This window comes from Camelus bactrianus, chromosome 2, assembly GCF_048773025.1.
Source record: "Camelus bactrianus isolate YW-2024 breed Bactrian camel chromosome 2, ASM4877302v1, whole genome shotgun sequence".
NCBI classification, from domain to species: Eukaryota; Metazoa; Chordata; class Mammalia; order Artiodactyla; family Camelidae; genus Camelus; species Camelus bactrianus.
Genome location: NC_133540.1, coordinates 67396255 through 67416442, shown reverse-complemented (window position 1 = coordinate 67416442; position 20188 = coordinate 67396255). Strand labels below are relative to the sequence as shown.

Below are 20188 nucleotides of genomic sequence, written 5' to 3'. Positions count from 1 at the left end.
TATTTTTGTTCCTCTCCAGTCCATAGCATATAAACTGAAGCTGCTAAAAAAGATCTTATCAACTGTCATTTCAAAACCCTCTAATAGCCTTCCATCTCACCATAAAGCACGACCTATCAAGCCAGGTGTTACTGAGATATACATTACATCTCTGGGCACATCTACTAATCTCCAAATAACTTATTTCTACTATAGCCTTACTGGCTTCCTTGCTGTATCTTAAACTTGCCAGGCTCTCGTGTACAATCTGTTCCCTTTGTCTGCAATGCTTTTTCATTAGATACTATCATATTCCCTCAGTTCTTCTGGTCTTGATTCAAAAGCCACCTTCCCAGGAAGGTCTTCCCTAACTGCACTACCTAAAATTTCATACCATACTTTTCCTGCTTTATTTTTTTCTGCTACACAATGTAACATACTACTTACTATATATTTTATGTTTTATCTTGCATATTACCTGTCTCTCTAGAATTTCAGCTCCATGAGAGCAGAGATTTGTATATATATTACTTTATGCCCAGTACACAATATGTACTGGTATGGAAGAATGAATGAAAGTATTTATCACTGTAAGTCTGTAACTAAAGGGGTTTCCAAAAGATATACTTCAATAAGAAGGAAAATGACCCTAGGAGAAATGTCTGAGATGCAAAAAAAAGAAAACAACAACAACAAAAAAAAAAACTGAAGAAAATAATAAATATGCGTGAATCTAAACAGCAGTTTATTGCATAAGACAATTTGTAAGGTTAAAGAAAAGTAAACAAGTTAAGGCATTGTTCAGGAGAGCAAAGATCTGTAGGCAATCTAAACTTTATTAAGTAAGTGTGCATGTAGGAACGCCAAGGGTATTCTCTAAAACAGCAAAAATAGAATATATAGGTTCCAAACCAGTAAAGCAAACAGATGAAATAGGGATGGAGGCAGAAGTTGGTAGGAGGGGAAAGAAAGAAAGAAAGAAAAGAAAAGAAAAGAAAAGAAAAGAAAAGAAAAGAGAAGAGAAGAGAAGAGAAGAGAAGAGAAGAGAAGAGAAGAAAGAAATTGCAAGCAAGAAGGAAAACAAGGAAATACAGAAAATACGGAAAATAATAGAAAAAAAGAGATTTAACAACCTGGTTATCAAAATAAAATACACTTATCTCCTGAATATTAGTGACAAAAGACAACCACTACAAACATGGTCAGAAAATAGCTGAAAGTAAAAGGATGAAGAATGATATACCAGACAAATTTTAACCAAACACAAAAAGGCTGATATACCTAAAATGCATGAGTAGAGATAAAGAGGGTCATTATAACATGATAAAAGGTTCAGTTTAACAGAAAGCTATAATTTATTGTCACCTAACAGTATTGATTCAAAAATTATTAAGTAAAAATTAAACAGACCATGAAGAGTAATTGTAAAATATATCATTACAGTGGGACTTTTTGACATACCACTCAAAGTAATTAATACATTAAGCAAGATGTAAAAGATATGAAAAATTTCATTAATAAGTTTAAACTAGCTGACAACTGTAGAGCACTATATCCAATTGCTGACAAATACGTTATTTTCAAATGTAAATGGAACATTTACAAAAGTAGTACGTACTCAGCTACATACCAATCCTTAAGAGATTTCCAAAACTGAGCAGCAGATAGATCATATCTCCTGACTACAAAACTTACAATTCAGTTAAGAATCAATTACCAAAAAACACTATGATTTTTTAATAAGGCTGCAAACATTTGGAAAATTTAAAACACTATTTTAAATAACATAGGTCAAAGAAGGTATGATAAAGTAAATTAGGATAGATTTGGAACTGAATGATACTGAAAACACCATAAGCAAAGAGAAGTAGCATTAATTAATTAATTAATTAATTGTTGTTGTTTAAGCCACTGAGATTTTGAAATTGTTCGTTTACATACAGAGCAATAGCTGATTAAAAACTACCCAAATCTTTTTTCTTGAAGCCAGAAAGAAACAAACAAAATCTGATAATAAAAACTGACAAGAAAATTTCAAAGATATTACAGGCTAACCTCATTATAATAGATGTGCAATATCCACTGAGATGATACCATAGATCTAATTGCAAAACAATAAAATGTCTATAAAAATTATTTAAGAACTATAAGAATTCTTAAATTGATGCTAAAATCTGTAACTAAAAGGAAAAAAATGAATAAATTTGATATTAAAATTATGTTACGTTCATCAATAGAAATCATTAAGTAAAAGTCAAATCACAGAAGAGACATGTTTATAGTATGTATAATTATCAAATACAGCCATAATTTATTAAGAACTACTACAAGTCAATAATAAAATAATCTAATAGATAAATAGGCAAGAGATTTTAAAAGGCAGTTTACAACAGGTTATCCAAATACCCAGAAACTATATGGCAAAAGTATTAAACTTCAATAGCCACCAGGAAAATGCATATTAAAGACTCAATTAAATACTCCTAAGGCATGACTAGAATAGAAAAAAAATGTCAATATCATGTGTGTTGGTGAGATTATAGAGCAACTGCAATCCTAGGTATATAATTAAGGGAAATGTATATTTATGTGCACTAAAAAATATCTATAAAAATGTCCACTGTAACAGTATTCATAAAAGCACTAAACTGGAAACACCCCAAATTTCCACTAGTAATAAAATGGATAAAGAAGTTGTGATGTATTCTTATATTGAGAATGAACTAATTCTCAGGTAGCAACTGCTGCTCCCTGCAACAACAAGGATTACAGTCTACAAACCATAAGGTTGAATGAAAGAAGACAAGCACAAAACAGCACTCACATATTCAATTTACATATAAGTTGAAACAGTGAAAATAAATTAATGGTGTCAGAAGTCAGAAGAGTGGTTATTTTGGGGCGTTGGTACTGATTAAGAGAGAGTAAGAGGAGGGTTAAGGAATGCTTGTAATGTTCTATTTCTTTATTTGATAATGGTTACATGGGTGTTTCATCTAATGAAAACACACTGAGATAGGAATTAATAATTTTGTACTTTTCTATAATTTTTTAATGTAATAAATGTTTTTTATTATAAAAAGTGCATGGTGTGAAGGCTTTTGATCATAATTAGCTGGTAAAACAATAAGGCCTCATTGCCTCCTGGAAATATGAATTTAATATTTCTCTTATTGCTTTGTAATATATTTATAATAAAAATTATATATGATTCCCAAAATGCTAAGATATGGACACACTGAATCTATGGTGACATAATTTAGCTTTTTGTGTAAAAAGAAGGCTTTTTAAATATATTTTCAATATACGAGCATTCCTTAGAATTCCACATTTCATTACATTTCCTCAAAATGCAAATCACTCTGTAATGAAGAATAATCTGCACATATAATCAGAAGTTCAGACAACGAAACCTTCTAACATCATCAAATAATGTTTTAAGAGAACTGTAATGTATTCAGGTAACCAATGCTGACTCTACAAAGTGCACTGCAAAAAAATCAATTTTTATCACTTGAAATCTATTGAAATTAGAGAGCAATGCCAAGTCACTGACACACTAATGGGTTTCAAAATATTTCAGAAAGAACAAGGAAATTGCTAAGTGTTTTAATTGAAATGCAGTTTCAATAAGTATAACAAATTGGATAATATAAGCTTTCTGTAAAGCTACCATATAAAACTATCATATTATATACAGTGTCGAGTTTTAATAAATTTGCAGATCGTCTATATACAAATTATATAACAATTATCCTACAGTGAACTACTTAAAATCTTTTACTATACATTCTAATTTGAAAGGAATTCTTTTCCCATGTTCCAAGTGTTTCCATTTCAATTCACTTTTAGAACAATAGTGTAGCATTTCCAAAGAGGATCTGCTCCACAAAATCCAACATGGCTTGCTTTAAAAGAACGTTATATCTGACTAACATATTTTTCATGTATTTAACTGCAACGTTATCCTATATGGAAAGATTAAATTTAAATTAGGAATTGGGTTTTCTGATTCCTGGGGTGTTAAATTAATATTCGAAAATCATAATTTCTGAGAAAATATGTTGTAAAAACTAGATATAAAACGTAGAAACACTTCAAGAATATCATACTCTTCAGTTTTCACATTTCCCCCTAGTCCCTTAACTTTGTCTTCTTGTTGCTTAGTTTGTGGCCTTTCATCCTTTGATTCTTCTTATTTCTATGATTATATCTCCTGGGCTTAGAAGGAACATCTCCCTCTCCAACAAATACATACATTCCTACACTTTGCTGTCATTTGACCAAGTCAAGATTTGTCTTCCTCCTTCCCTTCTCACCATTCCTTCCTCCTTCCTACACCTCTTCCCCAACCCTAACGCTTACATCACATTATTCTCAACAAAACCCTTTCATTTTGGAACGGTCTTTCAAAGACTAGTACAGCTTGTGCCTGGTGCATTCAGATTTCTTTCAACCAACAATATACAAGCTGTGGGGAATATGTAAATCAGACGGGAATCAAGGATAGTAGTTTGGCCAGTGAAACAGCTGGGTACTAGTCAGAATTTAAATTACAACAGATAGAACTCATTTTAAACTCTCTGTACCCCCAAATTTCTTTCTTTTTTCTTTCTCCTTTAAGATTCACTTCCCTATAGTAAGGCATGGGAAAAGCAGAACAGAGATGGTCTCACATTATTTTTTACTTTCTCCACAGCACAGTGGCCACTCCATCTACTAGCAGGTTTGTAGGGGATGTGGGGAGGGGCTATGGGAGTTATTATTTAATGAGTACAGAGTTTCAATTTTACAAGATTAAACAGTTCTAAAGATGAATGGTGGTGACGGTTGAACATTATAAACATTTAATACCACTGAACTGTGCACTTAAAATGGTTAAGATGATCAATTTTATGTCATGTGTATTTTGCTACAATGCAAAAAAAGAGAAAAAAAAAGAGAAATAGAACTTAATAACCGGTATGCTAACAGATACTGTTCCCACCCATTAAAAAGAGTACAGTTAAATTTCCACTTGCCGTCAGTATCATCCCATCCTTTGTAGCTTTTAACTCTAGAGATAATGCTTCTTTTTTTCTCAAGAAAATAAGACTTGAGGGCATTTACTCCTAATAAAACTAGTTCCATCAGTAATAAAAGTTTGATCTGAGGTAAAGACTCCATGAATCAAAGTTTGTCTTGAGGGGGGGTGGTTTGGCTTTTTAATACAAAGAGAAATGTCTTTGCAACCTCTTTATCTGTTCCCTTAGCTTCCTTAAAATCTTAGCATGGTGAAAAGTGTAGCAGGTCAGTGACCAAAAGCACCAAGGCACAAGTGTGCAATCTTCATATAGTGCTAAGTCTTTATCTTTAATCATAAAAAAGCTTGATAATGTTTGCCTAAAAACTAGTACAACATTATAGATCAACTATACTTCAATAAAAATAATTTTTAAAAAAGAATGCAAAGATCAAATTATATATAAAAATACATTTACATATATATAGTACTTCTTTATATATTACCAGCTCATTACTTGCAATGGCCTAAAATTCAAAGTACTTATAACCTGTTATACTGAGTCATGATTTTCAAGTGTCTTATTCCTACCTGCGTATTTTATACTAGTTTATAGAGTTAATACTATTCTCTATTTCCTTCAAACTTAGAGAAATGTTTTTGATAAGTTAAATTATGTTTAAAATCTGTTCTATGTCTATTTCTAAAATTGGAAACTATAAAAGTAAATTTTATCCACTATGTTCATAATTATTTTGCATAATGAATTAGAATAAATGATTTGAACATTGGGTTGGGTTACATGGGTTTTCAACTTCACTAAAACATTAGCTGATTTGACAGTTATAAAAACTACTTAAAAGTTTTTTAAAAACCTATACAACAAATATATGTCTAGTCTTTATTTTTCCCTCCTCCTCACATGAACCTCTGAAAATCGTAATGCCGAGAGCTCGGTTCTATGCCCTCTTTTCCTACTGATTTCCCTAGCAGATCTCCTGCAGTCTCATGGATTTAATGTTATCTATACTAAATGATTCTCTATTTTTCATTTTCAGCCTCAATCTCATTCCTGAAGTTTGTAATCTGTATACCCAAATTGCAATTTAAAATTCAAATACTTTTTTAATATTTGTGCACTTGATTATATGTAAATTTTTTAATTGAACTATAGTCAGCTTACAATCTGTGTCAATTTCTAGTGTACAGCATAATGTTTCAGTCTTATATATACATACATATATTCCTTTTCATATCATTTTTCATTATAGGTTACAAGATATTGAGTATCTATGCTATACAGTAGAAACTTGTTGTTTACCTATTTTACATATAGTAGTTAGTACCTACAAATTCTGAATTCCTCATTTATCCCTCCACCCACCTTTTCCTCCTAGTAACTGTGTTTGTGTTCTGAGTCTGTTTCTATTTTGTAAATAAGTTCATTTGTGTCCTTTTTTTTTTAGATTCCACATATGAGTGATATCAAATAGTATCTTTCTCTTTCTTGCTTACTTCACTTAGAATGATGATCTCCAGGTCCATCCATGTTGCTGTAAATGGCACTGTTTTATCATTTTTAATGGCTGAGTAGTATTTCATTGTATAATATACCACAACTTCTTTATCCAGTTGTCTGTTAATGGACATTTAGGTTGTTTCTATGTCTTGGCTATTGTAAATAGTGCTGCTATGAACATTGGGATGCATGTATCTTTTTGAATTTGATTCCCTCTGGATATATATGCCCAGGAGTAGAACTGCTGGGTCATATGGTAAGTCTATTTTTAGTTTTCTGAGGAATCACCCTACTGTTTTCCATAATGGCTGCACCAAACTACATTCCCACCAACAATGTAGGAGGGTTACCTTTTCTTTACACCCTCTCTAGCATTATCATTTGTGCACTTTTTAATGATGTAGGCTCCACTTCTAAATCTAGTTCTCTCACTATTGCTCTCTCTGCAGTTCCTTCCTCCACTGAAGTCTTGAACCCCTCAAAGTCAGCCATGAGGACTGGAATCAACTTCTTCCAAACTCCTGTTAATGCTGATATTTTCATCTCTCCCCATTAATCACAAATATTCTACATGGTATCTGGGAAGATAAATCCCTTCTTGAAGGTTTTTAATTGACTTTGCCCAGATCCATCAGGTGAATCACTATCTATGGCAGTTATTCCTTACAAAATGTATTTCTTAAATAATAAAACTTGAAAGTTAAAATTACTCCTTGATCCATGGGCTACAAAATGGATGTTGTGTTAGTAGGCAAAAAAAAAAAAAGTATCATTAATCTCACTGTATATCTCCATCAGAGCCCTTGAGTGATCAGGTACGTTGTCAATGAGCAGTAATATTTTGAAAGGAATCTTTTTTTTTTTCCTGAGAGGTAGGTCTCAACAGTGGGCTTAAACATTCAGCAAACCATGTTGTTACCAGATGTGCTGTCATCTAGGCTTTGTTATTCCATGTATAGAACACAGGCAGAATAGATTCAGCATAATTCTTAAGGGCCCTAGGCCCTCGGATTTTCAAAATGGTAAATAAGTATTACTTTCAATTTAAAGTCACCAGCTGCATTAGCCCCTCTCAAGAAGAGTCGGCCTGTCTTTTGAAGCTTTGAAGCCAGGCATTAACTCCTCCTCTCTAGCTATGGAAGTCCTAGAAAGCATCTTCTTCCAATAAGGGGCTGTTTTGTCTACATTAAAAACCTGTTGTTTTGTGTAGGCACCTTCATAAATTATCTTAGCTAGATCTTCTGGATAACTTGCTGCAGCTTCTACTCGTTGCTTCATCTTGCACTTTTATGTTATGGAGATGACTTCTTTCCTTAAACCTCATCAGCCAACCTGTTAGCTTTACTCTTCCTCTGCAGCTTCCTCATCTCTCTCACCTTTACAGGGTTGAAGAGAGCCAGGGCATTGCTCTGGTTGAGGGCTAGGCTTAAGGGAATGTTGTGGCTGATTTGATCCTCTATTCAGACTACTAAGGTTTTCTCCGTATCAGCAATAAGGCTGTTTAGCCTTTTTATCATTTGTATGTTCACTGTAGTAGCACTTTTAATTTCTTTAAAGAGCTTTCCTTTGCATTCACAGCTTGGCTAACTGGAGCAACAGCCCTAGCTTCCAGTCTGTCTCAGCTCTCAACATGCCTTTCTCACTAAGCTTGATCATTTCTAGCTTTTGATTTAAAGTTAGAGACGCGACATTTCCTTTCACTTGAACCCTTGTAGGTCACTGTAGGGTTATTAATCGGCTTGATTTTAATATTGTTGGGTCTCAGGCAATAGAGAGCCCTGATAGAGGGAGAGAGGTGGAGGAACTGGTGGTCAGTAGAGCAATCAGAACACACACAACATTTATCAATTGTTTGCCATCTTATATGGGTGCAGTTCATGGCGCTCCAAAACAATTACAACAGTAACATCAAAGATCACTGATTACAAATCACCATAACAAATATAATAATAGTGATAAAGTTTGAAATATTACCAAAATATGATACAGAGACAGAAAGGAGCTAAATGCAGTTGGAAAAATGGTGTGGATAGACTTGCTGGACACAGCGTTGCCACAAACCTTCAATTTGTTAAAAATGTAGTATCTGCAAAGTGCTATAATGCAAAGTAAAATAAAACGGGTATACCTGTCTTATCTCTATATATAAAACCTATATATTTTCACTTATTTTCTATACCTTACCTCCCATATCAATAAACTAAGTCCATTTTTAACTTCAGACTGATTGTTACCCTTTATGTTATTAAATATCTTGCATCAGTTCTTTCCTCCCCTTTTTTTGCATACTCAGTCCCTCCTTCTCAAATGAAGCTTTTCCCAGTCTTCAAACATTCATTCATATGCAAAAAGTGAATAATTCAAACAGCTAGTAATCTATACAGAACGTATAGGATAATTTTATCTATAACATAATGCTTATTAATAAACTTATTAATATGCTTATTAATAATCTGATCATTCTCAAATTATATATAAATAAGACTTTACTTGAAATATAGAGTACCCAAAAAGCAAAAATAACCTGAGATTAAAAACTAATGAAGTTAGCTCATTTTTAGTAATAAAATTTCCATCATTTGAAATAAAGATATAAAATTAACAAATCCACAAAAGTGATCTGACTGATTTTTGCCTACACTCAGAATTATCTTGCATTTTAACAGCCCAAAAGCATTTCTGGAAGCCACAGAAAAACAGCAGAAAATTACGTATTTACTGCAATATGTTAGGCAAGTGGGATGAACTGCATTTTGATAAACTCCATAGTATTTCTGAAGCTATAATGTAACAAGCCACTGAGAAAACAGAAAAACTCGTTTTCACACTACACTGATTTTTATATCAAAGGTATTGCTTATGTTTATTTAAAGTGAACAAAAATATCTTCATAGTATATGTTCAATTAACTTCTAAGATGAATTATATTTGTTTCCTAAAGTAATTTCCCATGGGGATGTGATGTAGAAATCACAATGTTATTTTCATTAGAAATGATCTATACTTTCTACATAGAGTAAGTCTCAGTACCTGTTATGTTCAGCCTACAAATGTTGTCTCAGATGCTATGTTTTGCTGAGTCTATCATTCATTGAAATACTTGATTTCAATTAAAATTGTGCTTTAAACTTCAATTGTTTTTCTTCATTTAAAAATCTTAAATTTTTACTCACTATAAAGTAGTGAATGTTCATTTAGAGAAAACAATTAAAAATTGAAAAACAAACCAAAATCTTTAACAAGTCTGTTGTTTACTCACATATTATATTTTAAGTGAGGACTTCACTGATAACATTTTTTAAACTGATGCAGGACACACAATGAGAGTTGAATCCTTTTCTCTTATTTTTCTCCTGAGCATTTATAACCACCTGGTATTCATGCTTTTTCTTTCCCTTCCTTGGCTCCTTCCCTCTTTTCTCCCTCCCTTCCTTCCTTCATCTATCAATCTACTGATCTATTTCTTCATTCATTTAGTAAATGTCTCAACCCTAAACTTTCATTCTGTGAAAGAACAATGTTTAGGTTTTGTTCACTGCTCTGTCACTAGTCCCTGGAACAGTGTCTAATACAGAAGAGGCTCTCAGTACATATTGTTAAATGAGTGATCAAATGAATCCTACCTTGTTACCAGGCTTAAACAACATATACCATTTTAAATTTTTTCATAGGACTCTATTCAGTTTTTGCATTAGAATTAACTAAACCTCATTTTTCTTACAGTTAGGGCATTTGAAACTTTTCATTATTTGTGTTCCTGGATGACTACCCGTGATGCTTAAACTTTGCACATATTAATAACTGTTTCTTAGGGTAATATCAGAAGTAGAATTTCAGAGTTAAATGGCATGTACATTTAAAACATTCTGCCAGAGAATTACTGATACTAATTTATACTTCCACCATGATGTATGAGAGGCCCTAATTTTCCACACCCTCAATGTTTCATTTTCTTTTTAAATTTGCTGAGTATTTTCTTCCTCTAAATGTCCAAAAACAGATCAATATAAGAGATAAAATAATGTTTAATTCCTTTTCTACTTAACAATTTTACTTTACCTGAGCTGGATCAATGACAAAGTCATTTACATATCCTTGAATTAAAACTTGGTGCATAAGAGGAGATTGCTTTATAATGTGATACAGCTCATTTAATAATTTCTTCATTAAGTGACTCTAATGTGTTTTTACTGGTTATACAACATTTAATGGTATATAGTATACTGATTGCAAATATACTTCCCTCTTTAATTTAGACTAATGAAAATGAGTTTTATCCTTCTTAAATATCTTCAAAGACTTCATTTATAAATAAAACAAAATCACTTCTATACTATTAATAAAAGTTCTAAAACAACTTGAAATAAATATATGGCTATAAATTGTTGAGTGATTGAATGAATGTGCTATAAGTTTTGTGAGTCCCATGAGAAGACTATTATTCATGTATCAACAAACTCATAACTTCTAACACATCATTTATCAACCTCAGTTCTTAACACTTTTTCCTCCAAATATAAGATAGTCGGTAATTAATTTTAAGTTGGCAATCATTTTATCTATAGGTAGAAAGATAACAATATAAATGTGCTTTAAGTTCTATAAGGCAAAACATTCAATTCGGAGTGATGTCATGACTCAAGAACAAATTTCTGCAAATTAATTCAAACAATCTTATAGTTTCACTTATGTGTGTGTGTGTGTGTATACACACATAATAACAGAAAATAATTTTATCTGACTGGTAAAGAATGTGATATGAAACCCAAAAAGTCCCTTCTCATTGGTATTGCTATTGGTATTAGGGTAAAACAAAATTACCAATGTTTAAATGACAAATAACGGGGTTAAAAAACACTTTTTTTCTTATTTTATTTCTAAGAAGATATGACAGGAAAGGATATCATTCATAGGATAAACACTGACACAAAGCATACAACCAATAGAATTATTATCACTGTACCTTTTGATTATAGAACAATGATTTTTTTTAAAAAATCAAAAGACAACAAATTAGTTGTCTCCAGTGAAAGTCAGATAATATTAAGAACTGTAAATAGAAGTGGGCTATTCTTATTTTAGAATCAAGACATTTGTCATATTGATCAATAAAAATCTAACCCAAATAAGAATCAACAAAAAGTGAGAAATTTGTTTAGAGAGTTGATAACATCACATTTGACTTCTTTTCCCTGATTGGATCAATGTAACAGAGAGTCTGGACAAATAGCAGTTAATTTTCAATTACCAAAACAAAGCATGGATATTAACTGAATTGGCCCTGGTCACCTATTAAGTCTATGTTAGAGATGTATTTGGACTCTATACCTAAAATAGCAGATTAAATTTAAAAGAATGAACAATTCTATAATCATTACAGCATCTACATATGGCAAAGGAAATCAAATTTCATACATCATGGCATCAGGTAATTGCTTCAGAAATCCATATTTTTTTCTAATGTGGTGATTACAGAGGCATGTGGAATTTCTGCTATCATTTCTTTGAAGTATAGGCTATTTTAAGATGCAGGATGGCAAACGATGAAATATTGGTTTAAACAATGTGATAAACATTTTTTCATCTAGCAAGCTGGCTACTTTACAGTTGTATAGTGACTTTAACAGTCCATATGTCTTTGACTTCCAAATAATAATTGTCTTCATAATGAAGCTATTTCCCTCTCTCAAATTCTTTCAGAAGCTACTGTTGGCTTGGCATTAAGAAGAAACATGTTTCTTATTATAATAAGATTTTATACTTCTAAGGGACTTAAGGGGTTCTGAAAATGACTTTGAAATACAGTCTTATTAATCTTTACTATTCTCATGAGAGCCAAGTAGTTGGAAAATATTATCTCAATTTTATAAGAGAAACTAATAAAACAATTAGTGAATTTACTTGCCCAAGGCTAAATATTGAAACAATGAAAAGTCAGAGTCCCAATCCTGGCACTTAATTGAAACTCTTACTATGATTTCAATCTGTAATAATTTTTATGGAGAATAGGGTAAAGACAAAGAGGAAAAAAAAAATCTTTAAAAATTATGAAGATCAACCTAATCTACCTCAAGAGATTCTGGAATACATATTTATTTGCTATTGATTGTGCTTGGTCATGGTGACAGTGATGGTACCTGAACTTCAAAGAACCAATTTCCCTGCACCACTTCTGGGTAACCACATATTGAGTGTGGTCAGGGACACACTAAAGGTGTTTGAATTCTACTTTGAAAGAAAGCTGAAACCTGACAAAATCAACAATGGTACCATAACTCAAGAGAAGAACAAGATAATAAGAAAAGTTAAACTTGGACTTAAAATGGACCTTTTAGTTGGTAATATATTCAATTCTTGAAAGACAATGACAAAGCAATCCTCTATGACTCTCAGCATCTCCAAATATTTATATTTGCTTGACCTGTTGTATTCTCCTGCTTTGATTTTCCATTAAAAACTCTCAAGTTTCTCTATTCTGTTTCATTTTTTTTCTTCACAGTCTCATAAAGATTCATTACAACAGTTTGGTTGTTCAGTGGCAATATGTCTGTAAATTACTGTTGGAAACTATTGTTCCTATTCTCTGTCTAGTTCTTCAGTGTGAAATGTGTGAAATAACATACTTACTGATTTATCTTCATTAATAAGCAAAATTATTTCATTCAATTTTAGTACAAAAACGCTATTAGTAATAGCTAAACTGATCTCAATTTTAAAAATCAAAATTATTTTTGGAATTTCAACCACCCAAATAAATGTTTACCTTTTATACAGCTGCTTAATACTTGAGGAAAATTAAAATGATTCCATTGAGACTGGAGTGATGTATATCTTGTATGCAACTGATTTCCAAATCAGTAGTTATTTGTCCTCTAATAACTGTAGCATATTAAGAGTTTGATGTTTTTTCTTTAATAGAAAATGACTTGTTAGCTTTAGTAAAATTAGTAAAATTGTCTTTGGTAAAATTAAGACAATAAAACTCCAAACAAATCTTCCTACAGTTGAAAAACTAATCTAAAATCTTTCACTAAATAAGCAGGTTTTTCTTGAACTGCATACTTAAAAAAGCCGTGGTAAATGCAAATGTATGTTTACAATTGTCTATTTTAATAAGGAAATCTTAGGTTTTTTTCCCCATATCTTTAAAGTGACATTCTACACTTACCTGGTCCATCGGTCATTTTGTCCAGACACCGAGGAGTCGTGCTAAGAAAGGAGGCATGTTTTATTTTAGCCACAGAACTACGAGGTGGCATGTATTTATGCTGAACTTGAGACATCTCATATGATTTCTGCACATCATAGGTGCCTGGTGCTGGAATACCCTGAAACAAATTTCAATAAGATTAAATATATAGAAAATTTCCAAAAAGACATAGCATAGATGCTCTCACTAAGCAATGGTATACACAGAAAAACTGGAAATTTTTATTTAATCATTAAAAATAGAAATCTAAGAGTATCATTAAATCTATGCCCTTCTAATAAAAGTGTAAATTCACTTGTCAAAATTTAAGATAAAATAAACACAATTATGAAATATAGGTTACATTTTAAAAATAGCCATCATAAACTCTAATTTTCAAACTTCATAATGAAAATCAAATTTTATACAGAAATGAGAGCAGTGATTATTTGTCTTCTTAAGCAGCAAAACTATTCCTGCTTTACTGTCCAAAGTGAGCATGCTTTACTGTCCAAAGTGAACATACTTTACTTATTCTACAAATGAGTCTTACTTCATTTTTAACAGATTTCAATTAAGTTAAAAGGCTTCCCCTTTCATCACTTATGGCTCTTTACATGCTCCACAGTTACATTAACATTTCTAATCAACATAAACCACATAGATATTAATAACGGCAATAATAATTTCAATCTAAATTAAATTTGAAAATCATATATTTGTTGCACAATTAATGCCTGTAAACCATTAGCTAATTACCTCAATGAAAACTTTTTCAACTCATTTTCTTCAAATTACTTTAAAATACAATATATTATATATAACAAATTTGTTCATCTGTACTAAGTATAAAGACCATGCTGTTTAAGTTTTAATGATTCTGGCAGGCAGGAGACTTGTACTGTGGCTAAGGGTGTAGACTCTAGCACTAAGACTTCTTTGGTTCCAAACATCTGCTCCTTACTTGCTGTGGGACCCTAAGCAAGCCACTTAACCTCTGTGATCCTCAGCGTCATCTGTAACCAGGGAAACAACAGAATTCATATCATATGTCATAGGGTTATTGTGAGGATTAAATAAGTTAAAACAAGTAAAATACTTATCTTGGTCCCTGATTCTATAAAAGGGTTAGCTAACCTTGCTATTCTACAAAAGCTAATTCTAACATAAAAAATAAGACTGAACAATCAGGGTCTAGGCTATGAGAGAAGAATTTTCATGTTTCAAATAAGTCAAACAAATTTGGATACTGAAAAAACAAACTTTTGAAGTCCCTCTAGAAGCCATACTTTATAAAACATACTTTCTCCTGTTCCTAATATCCCTATTAATACCCTCAAGCATATGCCCACAACATTATCTTCCACTTCCAAAGAGTCACTAAATATGGTAAGAGTACTGATCGTGACTAGCGGAGGAGATTCTTACATGAAACCCCATATTTCTGGTTTAAGGACTGTGTCAATCAGTAAATCAACTAAGAAATATCAGCAGTTATTTTCTCCTTGCTGGCATCAGGAGTATATTTAGTAAAGGTAGGCTGAGGGTAAGCAGTCGTAGCAACAGTTCAAAAAAGATGACATTTGGGTCTTTTGAGGCTGCTTCTGCAGTATGTAAAAGGAAAGTGGAGCACAAAAACGCAAAGAAATCATGAGTACACAATGTACCCAGGGTATCTAGGAAAGCTTTCCAAAGATCTTGATTACCCTACTATGCATTTTCATTTTCTTATCAGAAACTGTCATCGTTCCTGCTTCCCTTAACACTGTCTGGAGTCACCACCTAGTCCTTCGTCCAGTTCCGAGCCTAGATATAACTGACGGGTTTGGCTGCTGCCATGCAGGAAGGAAGCTTTTTTTTTTTTTTTAATGCCTTGGAGCAAAAGTAAGAAACTGCACAAGTAATCAGTTTTCTTCAACAACAATGTGTTCCCACCAAGGAAATTTCAACAAACTAGTTACCCTAAATTTCATTAGATTCACTGGCTCCTCTACCAAGTGAAAATATACTGCCCTCATTCATGACCACCCCTTTTTATGGCATTTTTACACTTCTCTGAAAACTTATTCCCTATTTGTGTCCTTTATTGATGTTTATAGGCTCTTCTTACTCATCTTCAATTCTCTGAACAAGAAATTAACATGTCAAGTAAATTTCCTAGGCATTAATTAATTTTCAGGACTAGTAAAACAAATCTGAAACCCTGTCTAGTAGCAATAACTCAGACATACTTATACATAATACTCTAATCCATTTTAGGAAAAAATAGTATGTATAGATAAGATCACCAAATCTCTGCTGGTGATCCTTTATACATCACAGAAAATAGGGAAGGCTGGTGATGCGTGACTATAATAGACATTTCTCATGCCTTTTTTTAACCCAGAATCTGAATCCCATTCCTGTGTTTGGGAAATTCCACATGCTTTGCAGCAGAATCTGAGTCCCAGCACAAAATCTAAAACTATCTGATTCTCATTTTCCTGATCTAATTTTAGAAATCTAGGACAAGAATCTAGGTCACAGGCTTAAATGACAGCCTTTGAACTGGCAGCCAGTTTAAAAACAAACAAACAAACAAAAAAACCAGAACATTTAAAATTCCATTTTAGATTTTATTTATTTTTTAGTTTAAATAAATTGAATTTTTTTTTAAATTCTATTCTAGTGATGGCGCTGGCAGGGCTAGCAGCTATATCCAGTGCTCAGAAGCAACAGTGGGAGGACAAACTGAAAGAAGCAATTAGAGACTGAGGGAAAATGCCACAAAATGTCTAATGAAATAAAAGCTATGCCTTAAGGCAAATTAAAGTAAGTCTAAAATGTCCTGACTTCTTCATCTGGAAAACCAGGACCCTACCTAAAAATGACATAAATAACAGAGTTAAGATAACTGATGTATGCAAAATTCTTAGAATGGTGTCTATAAAAATAATGAATAAATAAAAACCTCAAATATGGTCAGATCAGAAGGGAGAGGTCTCATACCCTATGACAACAGCAGAGCCCAACAGGAAGAAGAAAGACCCTCTTCTCTCCTGACACGGACTCAGCCAATTAAATGCCATCAACTCTGTTTCCTATCATCCTCCAAACTTCCTTTTCCTCTCTGGAAAGTGTTCTTCCCTTGCCCTGCAGGGACTTGAACGTGGCTGCCATTGTCGCAGACAATGAATCACAATTCTCTACTGATCCCAAATAAACCCACCTTTGCTGGAGAAATATCTGGCAGCCTATTTATTTTAGGTCAACATACCTGATACATAACAAGTACTAGTGTTTGCTTTCATTGCCATCATCATTGTTACCAGTATTATTATTTCTATTAGTTGTGGAACTTTATGAAACCCTCAGTGGTATCTCCCTTTCTTGCAGAGATGCCAACAGGATATTTAAAAGGTAAGCTCCTAGTATTTTAAGCCCCAAACAACAACAACAAAATCAAATTAGGTAAGTTGTTGGGAATCACATGAAGACAGCGAATCAGGCAGCTAAAAAAATATCACTGGTGGCAACCAACTTGAAAGAAACTTTGTATTTTGGAAAAACCTTTTCCCATACTTTGTGGTTTCATTCAATTATGTCAAGTTGAAGTCCCTGTACAATTCCCCAAGCCCAGAACTCTTGCATTAACCACTTAAAGTCCAAGCCTAAATGATCTATAGCCACAAAGACCAGCTCCTCATTTCAAAAAATTCAAAAATTTTCCCATCCTTGTTTACTGCCATTTTGACATATGACTTTTCATATAGTCTCTAACTTGGACATATTAAACTACATGTATGCTCTGATGTTCCAAAACTTTGATTATGAAACACCAACAATTAAACCCCTCAGCCTCAGCAAGAAATGGAGCATTTGAATGCTGAGTTGTCTTACAAGCTATAAGACACTGCAAATAAATACTGAACTTGAGTTTTAGCCTCAGTTTTATTCTGGTAAATCAAAGCTCTTTTAACATGTATTTATACTGCAATCTGCTTTCTTCTATATGGGCATTTACCAAGTCAGGGTAAGAGCTAAAGATTAGGTTTTTCATAGGCAGACAGGTTATTCTAAGGGAAATAGGAACTAGTGGAGCTTTCAAAGGTCACATAGTCTATCACAGCGAACTGAAGACTAGGGGAGCCCAAACTCATCACCTGTGCTTTACAATGTAGTAATTGCTAAGTGTTAGAGCAGGCAAAAGGACAGAGGTTTGGGCTGAAGAGACAGAATTCAGTCTGCAGTCTAGTGATGCTTAGGAGCCAAGCTCACACTGGAGCAAGGGCTGACAACAAGTACAATCCTCTTCCTCAAGATACTTCCCACATTTTGAAACTGAACGGCATAGAAAACTAAAGAGTAAGCTAAATATTTGTAAAGGGTAGGACTTGCAGAAAGAGAAGAGACCCTCAGGCACTCAACCAAAAACTCAGAAGGGCAACGTGAAGGAGGGCACAGAGCCACAAAGGCAGAGTGGAATCTCAGTCTTGCTGTGCTTAGGAGACAAACTCTCACAGCAGTATACATCAGGTCTAACAGTAATAGCTATAGAAAGAAATTCATACACTTTATGAAAGTTAAAATTCTAAGCAATTAAATCAGAACAACTTCTTTCAAGTTATGAAATACATGTTTTTTCCACTTCTGCTTCTAGTACCATATATACATACACACACACACACACACACACACTCTCACACGATGTTAGGTAGCATAATATAATAAATCACTCACTAGCTATGATTTGGACTAAAATAAACTTTAATTATGATTTGGGGTAACTTATTCTAGCTGTTACTTCATAGCCAAATACATTCTAGTCTAAAATTTTATTTTAAAATTCCAAATACATGATTATTAAAAAGTCACTTAGAGCTTTTACGATGAAACTTGTCACATTAGTGAAGCAACTTAAGACAACATCAAGGATACTTCCCATCAAAGCTTCAAATCAAAATCTTTCATCAAATATATATGGTGAAAAAAATTATAGGCCATAAATGTAGTGAAGTTTGCCTGAATATGCAGAAAACTTTGATTAAAGCAATTTACCAATATGTTTAACCAAGTTGTTTAATTTTGGCTTTATAGAGAAGAAAGGCATTTCGGATGATAATCAAATTATCTTTGTTTTGAATATTGCAAATTATAATTACAAACATGTTACCCTTGCCATTTTTCAGCATTCCTAATATTCATCCTTCTAAACATACACCTTTTTAAATATATGACTTAGAAAATAATGTGTTATTTTACAAAGAAAAGTATTTTAATACAGATGTGACATAATGTTAATTGTAAATTATAGTAAAAATAGGAAATATTTATTCCATTTTCTGTATTCTCCTGGTATAGTGAAAAAGACCCTTTATCCTAATACTATTTTATGAAAGCAATTGTAATTGTGAGCTGTACCATGATTCTTCAAGGCTCAGTAAAGAATAACAAAAAATGCTGATGAACAGAATCATGTAGGCAATAAAACCATTGATTTCACCTAATTTCTTCAACATAACATTATCAACTCACACTTGAGTCACAAATTTCCAGTTGTCTGCTATACATTTCCACTTCATTATTCTCAGATAGCCTTAAAATAAAACTCATTATCTTCCCTTCCCCAACTAGCCAACCATCTGTCCTTTCTCTCCTGCCTACAGTAACTCCTTATCTAGCCAGGCCTGAAAACAGAAAGCTGGCTCTCACTTTTTTTCACCTTCTTTCTCACATCTGAAAAAAAAAAAAAAAAAAAAAAAAACCAACCAGTCAACCCTCTCTTTCCTTACTACCAAAAAAACCCTGGAAAGCACTCTAAAATACTACCTGACATCTGTACTAACCACCTCTTTAACCTTTAGGTGTTCCAGTCTCAAACCTCTGGCATCCCGGCAGCAGATAGTTATTGTACCAAAACACGGCAGACATCTGCTAGAAGCATTCATTGGCTCCCAAGTGTCTATGGGGAAAAAAATTCAGAAAATTCTCCTTGATATGCAAAGCCTTTCTAAATTTGAAGGTAAACTGCCAATTTTAAAACTCAGTCCAAAGGGAACATCTTCCATGAAGAATTCTTGATCACTCTAGCTAGAACTGATATCCTTTACTTTTTGTGAACACCTTTATTGTGGTATGATTCCTGTACAGTAAACGACACATACTTCAGACATACATTTTTATGAATTTTGATAGATGTAGACACCAATGAAACCACCACAATCAAGATAGGTAACATTTCCATCACTCCCCAAGAGGTGCAATTTTCAAACTGATATCCTTTACTTTTTAATTCTATTACTGTTTATATAAACACATAAACATAAATAGCACATTAAACAAATACACCATATTTACTTGAATATTTCTTTCTTTGTCAATGTAAGAGCAGAAAGAAAAAAGCCACCTGACAAGAAGGAAGGCAAGGTTTCCACAGGTAAAAGATTCTGTGTACCCTACATATCTGCAGATCAAATTTTCTTTTATTCTCTCAAATTAAAAACTCACAGTAGGAATCCAG

The 20188-nt window shown here is 32.8% G+C and overlaps 1 protein-coding gene across 1 annotated transcript in view; it reads right to left on the bottom strand.

The window, feature by feature from the left end:
- The window catches only part of STPG2 (sperm tail PG-rich repeat containing 2), a 443917-nt gene that overhangs the window by 264639 nt on the left and 159090 nt on the right, over positions 1-20188 (bottom strand). Inside the window, exon 9 of the mRNA XM_074343578.1 lies at positions 13669-13828. The gene's annotated coding sequence lies outside the window, so the exon portion shown is untranslated. The remainder of the gene's footprint in view (positions 1-13668; positions 13829-20188) is intronic.